We start from the raw sequence: 11,823 nt of genomic DNA, 5'->3' as shown, positions 1-11,823 counted from the left end.
AGAAAATGAATCAAAGGAAGAGATTCTGAAACTTGATAAAGAAACTCTAGATGATAAGTTTATTGATGATGGTGAGGCATTCTCTCTTTGTTTTGAAAAGGCCAAAGAAGCTGAAAAGGAGTTGAGTATTACTGATGAGGACTTCGATTGCATTCAAAGCGAGCTCGGCATTTCCAATTTTGGAAGAGAGGAGTCTGAATATGTTAAAGAATTGACTAACACCAATGAGACAGCATCATCAATTAATTTATGGAATCCGTTTAAATTGGAGTACGATGAAAATCAAGTGGTAAGATAATTTTGAATTTGCTTTTACACATTGGTAGGTTTACATTTCATGCTCATTCAGTATGGCTTTTATTTGCAGTTGGAGATTGCCGATACAGATAACTTCTTGGGGCGTGGCAAAGGATCGAGAGCTGCTAGTAACACCACCAAAGACATTGCACTCGGCCACTACTTGGCTAGGATTGACCCTGAATCCTTTTTTGTACTTCATAGTAGTTTCTCAGAGGACGCAGCATGGCCGATACTTTGTATTAAAGCTCTTACAAGGCTTCTAGGTTTCTCAGGATTACAATATAATGCCCACAAAATAATGTTTTTGGAAAAGACTGCAGCAATTAGGATTTTTGGCTACGGTCCAGGTTACTCTGCTTCTAGAGCAGGATACTTTTTGGCGTTTTCATCCTACGCCTTAGCTGCAGACAGAACTGATGTAAAATCTATAGCTGGCTACAAGAGAAAAAAATTTCTACGTTATAGAGGAAAGATTCCTGAGGAGGAAGAGAATGTGAGAGTTTTGGAAAACTAGCTTTGTATATATTCTTTCTTATATATAAAAGTGCGATTGCTCATGTGTCATTGCCGTCTTTTATTTGCATTCTTTGAAGTTGTCGTCGAAAAAACCAGTTGAATAGCTCCTCCAAAGCATTGCTTTTTGTAACTCCTCCCCCATGCCTTGTGCTTCGAAAATAACTTGTGCGTGCTTGATAGTGGGATTTTTCCATGCCTTGGTTGCTATAAGTTGCTAAGGGGCCATGCTCCTCCACAAAGAAAGGTCCATGAATATGAAGAATATGCTGCAATACAAAGTAACACAAATTTTATACCAATTGAAAAACCTGTCAAAATAAGCCGATATTAAATAATTATTACTTTACCAGATAAAAAGTGATATCTTTTTCTCCCCATGCCTCTTTTATCGCCTGAACAAGCTTTGTGATTGATCTTTTGAACTCTTCCGCATATGTATATGTTGTCTTATGTTGCCTGAGGAGTTTCAGAAAAACATCAAGGTGTATCCAGACCTCCATTCTAAGAAACGCAAGCCTCGGCGTGCTTGCAACATTTGTTGTGATCTCACATAGCTCTCTCCAACACTCCCAAGCCGCATTCACCTGCTTTCCTGAATGATTTCCTAAGAATCGTCTAGCTTTTGAGCCTCCCATAGAGACATCGGCCAAGATATCTCTTGTTTTTCCTGAAAGTATTGGATCCTTTCTTAAGTGAACTTGGCCCCCATGAAATCCCATTTTCGATAGCAATGCCTCGCATTTATCAATACACTCATCTGATAAAGATAATGGCTTAATGGAATATACGTAGTCGAGATGCAACCTGAGAAGCTTATCGATTATTCTAATCTCTGCATGCAAAGTACAAATATGAACATTCTTAAGAGAGATGGAAAGAATGGGATCCCAGATGTCTTCTATGTTTTTAAATTTACTCAAATCTATAGAGTCTCTATTTGGGGCTCTTCTTACTGGTCGCAAACTACTCCAATCTTTGGATCCAATACTTTCCATGCAATAAATGCAAGGATATTTTGCATTTGCACCATTACATATTCCAAGCATACATTTGATAGTTTTCAAATCAGCACTCATATGCCATTCCACATTAAATTTACCAACCCCATCAACTACCAACATTTCGCCTTCACTTTGAGACTTAATGATATTTGGAATACCTGTATGGTTGAACAACCATTTCAACGTTTGATGATTTTCAATTGGTACCTGGGCTGCACCAATCCACCAAATCTCCATCTCGGATTGGATCTTATGCAATGGAGCTTTGCCCTCGCCATTGCCATGGTCCAATGCCATGTTCATGAGGCAAATGCTAATTCTTTCCATCTTCTGTCCCTTTTGAATCTGTGCTTCATCCAACTTCAAGGCAAACTTTAGAACACCATAACTTTCTTCTACTGTGATTTTATACATGTGAACCATTGCAATTTGCACCTTTTTTAGATCAACCCATATATTGTTAAACTCATTGTAATCAAAAATTGCCTGTTTTTTTTGTTTTTCATAGGACATAGACCTTTCGATGTGAAAGTAATCTCCAAAAACATGTGGAATCTTGCGATTCATGGAAATTCTTGCAGTGGAAACTGCAAGGGCTCGGGGCAATCCAAATATAGTTACCCTATTGCGTTTAAGATTTTTAAACCATAATCTAGAGATAGCACGGTAACCTTTTCGACTTATACCCACAGTATCGCATGTCTCTACGATTTCATTTGCTTTCACTGTGCCTTTTAAATCCTTCACTAACTCTCTCAGAGTTGGACCTCTCAAATCCACATTTTCTGGTGACTTAAGAATCCTCAAAATGTCTTTCTTATTCATGGTTTCCTTCAAAAGTTTGATTCTTTCCTCATTCTCTCGGATATTTATGCCTAATATGTTAGAGACATATTTCTTTGTAAGATTTAGTCTCCTTTTCTTTGCTCTCTCACACAAGCTGGTTATATTTTTTAACGGTCTCTTCCTCTCTCTAAATCCTACTAGAGTTTCTCTCAAGCGTATTAGCTTATTCTGCAATGAATTATTAACATTTTTCAAAATATCAATCTGACTTGTCAACTCTAAAATTTTTGTTTGTGTAGTTTCTAGTGCTTTTTTCATTTCGTGCACTTGGGCTATATATGTGTAAGATGCAGAGTATAACCTCATACAGTAGCCAAGCATTCCATTATAACCTTCTCGAGCATATCTTATATAGTCATGGACATTCAAAAAAGGAGGTGGTTTACCTGTAGAAGGATCCCTGGGATAGATATTTCCATCCACCCACAAATCTATATGCTTCATTCCTTGTGTTCGCAACCTGTTGGCTTCAATCTCATCTATCAATACTCGATGATGTATACTTCTCCAAGATGTGTAAGTCGGATCTAGCTGAATAGATAGCTTGTATTTACGTGTGCTTGCGCCTGTGTTATTTGAAGTAGTATTGCTAGACATTCTAGCAAATGAACCGAGCAAGAATCTCACAGTGATAGAAAGCAAGTGCAGCAAAAGGAATGGTAAAAGAGAATAGTGTATAGAAAGAAAACGCGGGAGCAAACAAATGCGAAGTTCGTACGAAAATCTCGAAAATACAAAATCTCTCGAGTTCCAAGACAATAAACGGCCGAAAAGGTGACCCCTGACCTGGATTAAAAGATGAGGGCAATTAATGGCCGACCTCTTCAATGAACCAAATATTCTCTCATTAATCACATCTGGACAACCAAATTTAGAGGTTTTATTCTTCCTAAACCTCAACTAATTAGCAACTTAATCACTTTCTTACAAGTGCCATTTTTGAAGCGTTTTTGGCCCTAATGCCACCTTGGCATTCCTAGCAAGGAAGCCCACATCCTATCATTAGCAACCAGTTGAATGGGTTGTTGGACATGTATGTCTTCCTTCACTTTCTGCTACACCTTGAGGCCTTGCCCCATGTTGCCTGCAATCATTCTAAAGCCTACATATCAATCCCCTCCACATGCATCCCCATATTGCCTTCACACATTCTATCACACGCCATCCATGCCAAGAGATTTACGACACTTACATTTGAAGTAGAACCACATGGATGTCTTCACTAGAGAATGGTCTCTCGAGCATTAAATGGCTCACCTTAAGAATCGGCCTCCTTGCCTACATGGCAAGGAGGCTCGAGGCTCACCATCTTTTCTCTTTCCGAAGGGCCCAGGCGCCTCACCACCGTTTTACCTCCTCGAGACGCCGTGATGTTGGTCCCACCCCACCCCATTCCTACTCCATTTTATTCCGTTAGCTCACTGAATGCACCTCCCTCCTCTCTCTCTCTCTCATCTGCCACATCTCCCTCTGCATATTCCACAATCTCCATATTCCATCTCTCTGCCTCCCTCCCTTTCATCTACCACATTTCCCTCCCTCTCTATTCTCTCGCAATCCCTACACCTCCATCTTTTATGTGTGCCTCCCAGCCCAGTCCCCCTCTGCCTCTCACAAATGACCGAGAGGTTTGGAGCTGCATTCGAGTCTATCTGCCCACCACCATAGAGCAAAGGACGTTGGCTGTATAGGTCAGCGTGCTACTGGGACTACTTGTACATGTAATCCGGATGTGGTGATTTGTCTCAAATTCCCTTGGTAAATTTTCTTGTCGATGTATGTATAGTCTAGATCAGGGCGTGTTTTCTTTTGTTGTAAATTGTGTTGATTCCCTATAACTTCCTACGATTGAATATGCACAATATATCGCAGACTATGATGCATGAAGGAGATGACTGTAGTTGTTGTTTTTTTTTTAAATGAGCCATATATCGTTCGATGAAGCAAGGTAACCAGAGCTAATGGCCTTCATTTCCTCATTTGGAGTGTGGATCTGAGGTGTTTGAGAGTATTTGGAGCGCTTCATCACTGTTTAGTCCAAAACGCCTTGCAATTTTTCTCCCCATTATACGGATCTTTTGCACCATTAAATCGAATTTTGAGCTATAAGAATGTATGTTTGTGCTCCTCCATTACATTTGTTATGAGCAATCAAAAATTAAGAATGTAAGTTCTATCCTACTCTATTACATTTGTTATGTGTCTTGAGAATGTATGTATTGTAGTCTATAAATTGCATTGAATATAAGCTGTAAGAGTGTATGTATTGTGAGCTATAAGAATGTATGCAATGAATGCATATAAGGTACTCACAAAACTATTAAAGATATATAGCATAAAGTGTGCCGAGTTTTAACTTCATGTCATTAGCTATGACCAATAGATACACCACTATATGTAGCTAAACTACATCGATCTATGTATTACAAGAATCAACATTACTCTATCACATAATGGATCATACAAAAATGTTTGTACCGTCGGAATATATGCTACTCGATTACATTGATTTTAAGCTACTACGGTGAAAGGTATGCACATAACTATTAATGATGCAAAGCATGAAATGTAATCGAAGTTGTAACTATATTTCATATACTATATTAGGTAACCACAAAATCATTAGTGATGCACAACATGAAGTTCAAAGTTATTAATGTATGACACAAGAGAGAGAGAGAGAGAGAGAGAGAGAGAGAGAGAGAGAGAGAGAGTCGAGCTTGCACTAATGTCTTCCTTTTTTACACTACAATAATATGTAAACTAATCATACTTTACAGAACAAACAACTTTAGAGGAAAGTAAGATTTAGTCTATATAATAAAATATATTGATGGGATAACTTTACTTTTGTGTAGATACATAGCCCATATTCTCACTCTCTTCTCCTAAATATGGCAAGCCCACAATCCCCGACATTGCCTGTCGGCATATTCAGTGCAAAGCATTTACAATGGCAACTCGTTTATGACGAGAGATCCAAATATAAGGTTTTGAGAAGGGCAATTATTCCATGGTGTCGAGTAAATGATTTTGCACAAGGGGAAGGAAAAACTATTGATTTTCCTACAACTTTCAAAAAGTACTCTCACCATCGACGACAACCAAATGAATTGAAAAAACCATTAGACAACACATGGATAGAGAAGATCACGTTAGTGTCACATTGAATATGTGCATCAGCGCCAAAGCAACAATCCAAATCATCCTATGGAAAGAGATGACTTTCTCTCCATCCAAGATACTATGAATATTGACCAATATCAATTACATGACAATGATGCTGAAAGCACAAAGAGATGGTGCATTGAAAACAAGGAAATGACATTTGTGTATCAGGAACAAAATCTTTCTATTGATAAGGATTTCATATTGGGGATTCAAACACCATGGCAACAAGATATGTGTGATAGATATGGAAATGGCAACTTATTAGCAATGGATTCAACATTTGGTACAACCAAGTATAAGGTAATTTATTAATATTATTCTTGCATACTTATAGTTTTTACTTCTCAAAATTTTATGCATTTTGCTTATATTTGAAACTTGCATTTGACAGTTCAATTTATACACAATCCTTGTATTTGACTTCCACCGAAATGGTGTCCCAATTGCTTAGGTGTTAACCTCAAGTGCAACATTTGAGATAAACAAATTTTGGCTCACAAAGTTTAGGGATCACATGCTAGATTTTCACAAATCATGGGAGCCAACAGCTTTTTTGGTGGATGATGCTGAAAGAGAGATAGATGCTTTAAGGTACATTTCACATGCATGCGTCCTTTTGGAGAACATTTAATTCATGGACTTAAAACATTACATTTTTTACGAATGTATTGTGTGTAGGGTTGTCTTTAATTTGCCTATTTATTTGTGCCTATGGCATGTCTGTTGTTGTTGGTTAAAGCATCTTATTAAAAAAGTCCCAGAATGGCCAAAAAGAGCTGCAATTTTCCGAGCTCTATGCAATATTATGAATATGAAAGGTGAATGCAAGGCAACAGAAGTGGCTATAAAGGAGGAAGCAAGGGATATGATAGATATATTTAAAAAGGAGTTTGCAAATGAGATAACATTCTTGCACTACTTCAAAACATATTGGGAGCCCAAGATTGGTGAGGACTCCTAATTATCTATTTTAGATTACTTTGTTATATTTTCATTTTTATACATATTTTAAATAGTTGTATTATGTGTGTGTTGCAAGGTATGTGGATACGTGAAACACGTACACTTCCACATTCCAGTCAAGACACCAATGGTGCTATAGAGGCATACCATGGCACTTTAAAGTACAAATTCTTAGGTAGCTCAAAGAAATTGACTGGCAGACGAGTGGATTGGCTCCTTCATAAATTGACAAGTTCAGCTTCTCCATAATATTGGTATGTGCAAGCTATGAAAGAAAGTGGATTTGTGAGAAACAATAACATTGAAAAGATAGTGGCCAACTCATATGAGAGGGCTTTGAAGATTCCAGTCGAGTATGTTAGATTCGAAATGAATGGTACAAGGGCTTCATGTGCGTATGTAAGAAGCATATCCAAAGACACTATTGAATACACAGTTTATAATGCAGATTGTCAATGGGCATGTTGTACATGCAAGTGGGCAGAGTTGGGGAACATATGTAAGCATCAAATCAAGGTGCTACTTCTTTTAGGGGTACCGAATACTACAGTGGTGGCACAATGTATGGACTTATATAAAGGCATGGAACCAAGAGGAAAATATAAAGGACTTATAAATAACTCTCCTGTGATACAGGATGAGGTTGCACATGATCCTTACACGCCAACCACGCTGCTGGATGTGGATAATCTCCAAGACATGGATACAACTATGATTAATATCTCCCGTGAAGACACCCACCCATCCACAACATTGTAACATCTATGCCACGATGTATTTGATTTGGTGGGGGGTGGCATGGAGCTTATTTCTGAGGCGTGTTCTTCTATGAAGAAGATGTTGAGCCAACTTCAAGCTCTAAAAGCTCGTAGAGAAGATATGTGCAATACACAAGCTTTTGTGCCCACCAATGATGGATTTGGAAATACCATACAACGAGCTAAGCCTTTCATTGAAAAACGGCTAACTAAAAGAAGAGTTTCTAGATTGGTAGAATCACCCACAACATCATCATTCATGGCTCCACCCAAAACCAAACGGCCCTCAATGCAAGAGAAGCTTGATGCTAGAGCCGAGAAAGAAAATGAAGAAGCCCATGCCTCTAGATAGGAGGAATGCTACATTGTTATATTCTTATGGTACTCTTATTAAATTGTGAAATATTTGAGCTTTTATTCTCTATCTCTTTAAGCATATGTATTGGCCCTATCAAGTTTTAATGAATTATATATATCTATATATGAGAGCGGAATTTTGGTGCCGAGAAGTGCTTAAAAATAGCTAAAAATTACGAATATCAAGGAAAAAATATTCAACGTTGAAGGCGGCGGCTCGATCTAGGACGATTTTAAGCGTCAAAGTGCTTTAAAGACGCCCGAGTGACACTTGTTGATTTTTCATAATTTTTCAAACAATCTGCCAGTTGGCACGAGTTACCGGTCAATGTGGGATGCCAAGCCGGACGCCCAGGATTTTTCAGAGCTCAATTCCGAGTCCGGACAAAGAAAAGGCCAAGAAATGGTCAAGATTTGAAAGGGTGGCCACAACATGGACCAAAGGGGGGGTGCACTTTGGGGGAATTTTAACCCCCCAACCAAAAGGCATGCATTTTTTAGATGAAACAAATCGTGGGATGAGGAAAAAAACGTGGCCAGCAAAACAGCGCCGAATTTTGCGCCATGAGAGGATGGGAGGCATCATGGCTGTTACACACACCCTGCCTAATGGATTATGGGGCTTCATTCCCCTCTGTCTGTGGACTCTATCGCCTGTCTTTGCTCCTCCAATGGTGGCTTGAATGCTGAGATGGAAATCTAGTCTTTCTCTCTCCTCCCTCTCTCTCCCCTAAAGGCAGATTCATGTGGTGAAGAGGAAGAAGAAGAATAGATGATGGATGCTTGTCCAATGAATATCGGATTGCTCCGTGGTGCAAGAAGATTGAAGATTGCTGATTGTGGGCTGTCATGAGCATTAATGGTGGCTGGAAATCAGTCCCGAAATATGGTAAATAAAAACCCGCAACCCGCAAAGAACGGTAATCTCATTTTTACAAAGGAAAATGGTGTTTTTATGCAATTTGCTTCATGAATACTTGTTCTCATGAGATGATTATACATTATAATGTTGTTTGCAATGTCTTGCAACTGTTTATGCTCAGAAAATCAGAAAATCATAAGTGTTGTGGATGAAATTAATAGTGTAAAACCCTTAAAACATGCAAAATAGGGAAAAATTGGGTGTTTTTGATATATCAATGGAAAATATAATAAGACACACCAATTAAACTTGTGCTTTTGCTGCAAATGAATCTAAGGGCCACAGTCCACAACTCATTTTGAATTTTCAGTCATTTAATATTGTAAAAAATATAATAAAAATAGGAAAAAACCACTAAAAATAGGGGAAAAATGGATTTTGAGTGCCGAAAATTAAGGAAAAATAAGATTCATGTTTGTGGATGTATGGGGGGTCTGAAGTATGAGGTTTAGCCTCCGTTCAGCCCTACCTTTTTGTTCAAGTGAGTTTTTATGGATTTTTATGCTTTTTATGCAATAAAAATGTGGAAAATGAACCCTAAACCTATGCATGATGCACAACCTAAATGGGTGAGGGGGTTAGAGTATATGAAAGGTGTCTAAATGCTGAATGAAATGATGAAAAGCTTGTTGGTTTCTATGCATATCATATAGATCGGTCGTTAATTAAAATTAAGAACCTAGTAGCACGAGGGCTTCTCAGGTGCTAGGTTCATGCAACGCCGCATACGAGCGATAGTTAAAAGCATTGAAGGAAATTTTTTTCACATGTGCACTAAGGCTGATTTTCTTAATTGTTTGAGCACATGGACATTCACAATTTGCATGAAGCATGAAACTTAAAAGGTATCAGATAATACCTCCTGGATGCATGGCAATTGTTTTCTAGAGGAATATGACCAACGTTGAGTGAGTAAGGTTATCCCAAGCTGTAGGCTAAGTGTTGGGTCTAGGGGAAAGAAAGTGAGGAAGCATGGTATATCTCTTGGAAATATGCAAATCATAAAAGAGAGAAGTTTGTGTGCGATAATGTGTTATATATGTTTAGCGACGCATCGAGGGGCCAATCCCCAAGGTGTAGGAGAGTTGCAGTGAGGTAGCGGCATTCAGTCGTTGGAGGATCTCCTATGTTTGTAATTCGTGCTATTTGGCAATGTGTTGGGACTCCCTCTGAGGAGTGTTAATTGGGTTAGAGTTGGACTACGATACGTGATACAAACGCAAGATGTTAAGGAAGATGATGTATGTGTCATCCATGCTCCTGGCCGCGAGGCCGTGGGGTTGTTGAGCGCATGATAGAGGTCCGACTAGTGCATGAGCCAGTGCCGGCCCATTTTAGGTCCCATCAGTGGTGCGCCTGCCGGGAGCCGCTTAGAAGTGGCGGTCCTCGAATCCTGGTTGTCTAGGGACCAGTTAGCAGTTTATGCCAAAGGATACTGAGATTGATACGTTATTTATCGAAAAGTATCGTCTAGCTGAAATCCAAAAGCAAGAGAGAGACGAAAGAGCTAGGCGACGTGTTGAAATTTTTAGGAGATATTCCCCTACGCGTAGTGGTGCTGAACCCTTACGAGGGAGTGGATCTAGTAGTCTTGGTGCCACAAGCAGTAAGTTAGGAGAAGGTGGAAGTTCTAGTGCTCCCCTTTCTTCCATAAGCCAGTTTACATCAAGTGCGGGAGGTGCAACCCCGCCGTCCCCTATTCCTAGTGCAAATCCAATTTCCGTCATGGTGCAACCTATTGCAATTCCTGCAGGAACGACAGATTTGCCGGCTCTAGGGTACCTGCTACCCATTTTTAATGGGCTAGTTGAGGAAGATGCAGAACTCCACATTAGGGAGGATCCAAGAAGAATGACATTTAATGATGTTCTTCAACATGACTCTCAAAGGAAGAGCTGCCATATGGTATCATGGTTTAGAAGCCGGAACCATATTGAATATTGATGCATTTTATGGAGCTTTTCGATGGGAGTTTGCCCCTGAAAGGGGTGGGCAATATTGGTTGCATGTACTCAACGTAACCCGCCAAGAACCACACGAGGATATTTGTGCTTATGCAAAGAAAATAAAAGAGGTTTTCCGTAAGTTGGACACCTCTATTCCTATCCTCACAGCTGCCCAATTGCAAAATTTCCTACATGGTTTGGACTTTAATATCCAATTGCAGTTGAGTAGTGTCCCTTTGGGGGATATAGATACTGCCATTACACGAGCATAAGAAGTGGAATCCCGACTATAAGCAACCTATGACTCTCGAGGAAATTTGAATATGGGTCTAGCATTGGGAAATAATATGGCGACAGCCAATGGCAATAGTAGCCAAGGGATAGCGATAGCTAATCCTAATGGGAGAGGGAACATGATGCAGAATGTGCCTTTATTACCAACTCCCCCTAGCATGACGATGCCTATGGGCAGTCAAATGGCTCCAAATGGTGGAAGCCAAGCAATGAATCCTAATATCATTCCTGTGGTTCAACAACCAGTGCCTAATCGAATTGTTAGGCCAATGGAACGACAGGGTAATGATCAAGGCTACGAGTCGAGTGCTTCCAATGTTCTTGGCGAGGTTAAGGACATGATGAAGCATTATACCGACATGATTACGGAGCAGTATCGACAAATAGCCGTTGATGTCAACTTCCTTAAAAAACAACAAAATCTGATAGGAAGTAGATACCCAGATGAGGGTGCACCTTCGAGGTTTAGCTGCAAATGGTGTGGTGGGCAACATTATCCACGAAATTGCCCAAATGTCAAGTGCGATATCTGTGGAAAATCCAGCCATTTAGCAGTCACTTGCTAGAGTAAGATTAGTTCCCTCTAGCGAGATAGTTGGCAACCAGGGCCTGTTAATCATCGTGCGCAAGGAAATGATTCCCAGCGAGAAGACAGGCCTAAACAAATACTCCAACGACCAAAGACTACAGTAGAGGAGCTGCCTAGTGGTAGTGGGGTTAGTTTGATTGAGGCAGTGCGTGTTAATGAC

The 11,823-nt window shown here is 39.6% G+C and overlaps 1 pseudogene; it reads left to right on the top strand.

Moving 5' to 3' along the window:
- The first annotated feature begins 5,831 nt into the window (after positions 1–5,831).
- Positions 5,832–7,556, top strand: LOC148021802 (uncharacterized; annotated as a pseudogene).
- The last annotated feature ends 4,267 nt before the right edge of the window (positions 7,557–11,823 follow it).

This window comes from Lygodium microphyllum, chromosome 17 (genome assembly GCF_053477565.2).
Source record: "Lygodium microphyllum isolate KBCC chromosome 17, Lygodium_microphyllum_v1.1.10, whole genome shotgun sequence".
In the NCBI taxonomy this organism is placed as follows: domain Eukaryota; kingdom Viridiplantae; phylum Streptophyta; class Polypodiopsida; order Schizaeales; family Lygodiaceae; genus Lygodium; species Lygodium microphyllum.
Note: the sequence above shows the minus strand (reverse complement) of the source record. Positions and strands in the feature narration are given on the sequence as shown.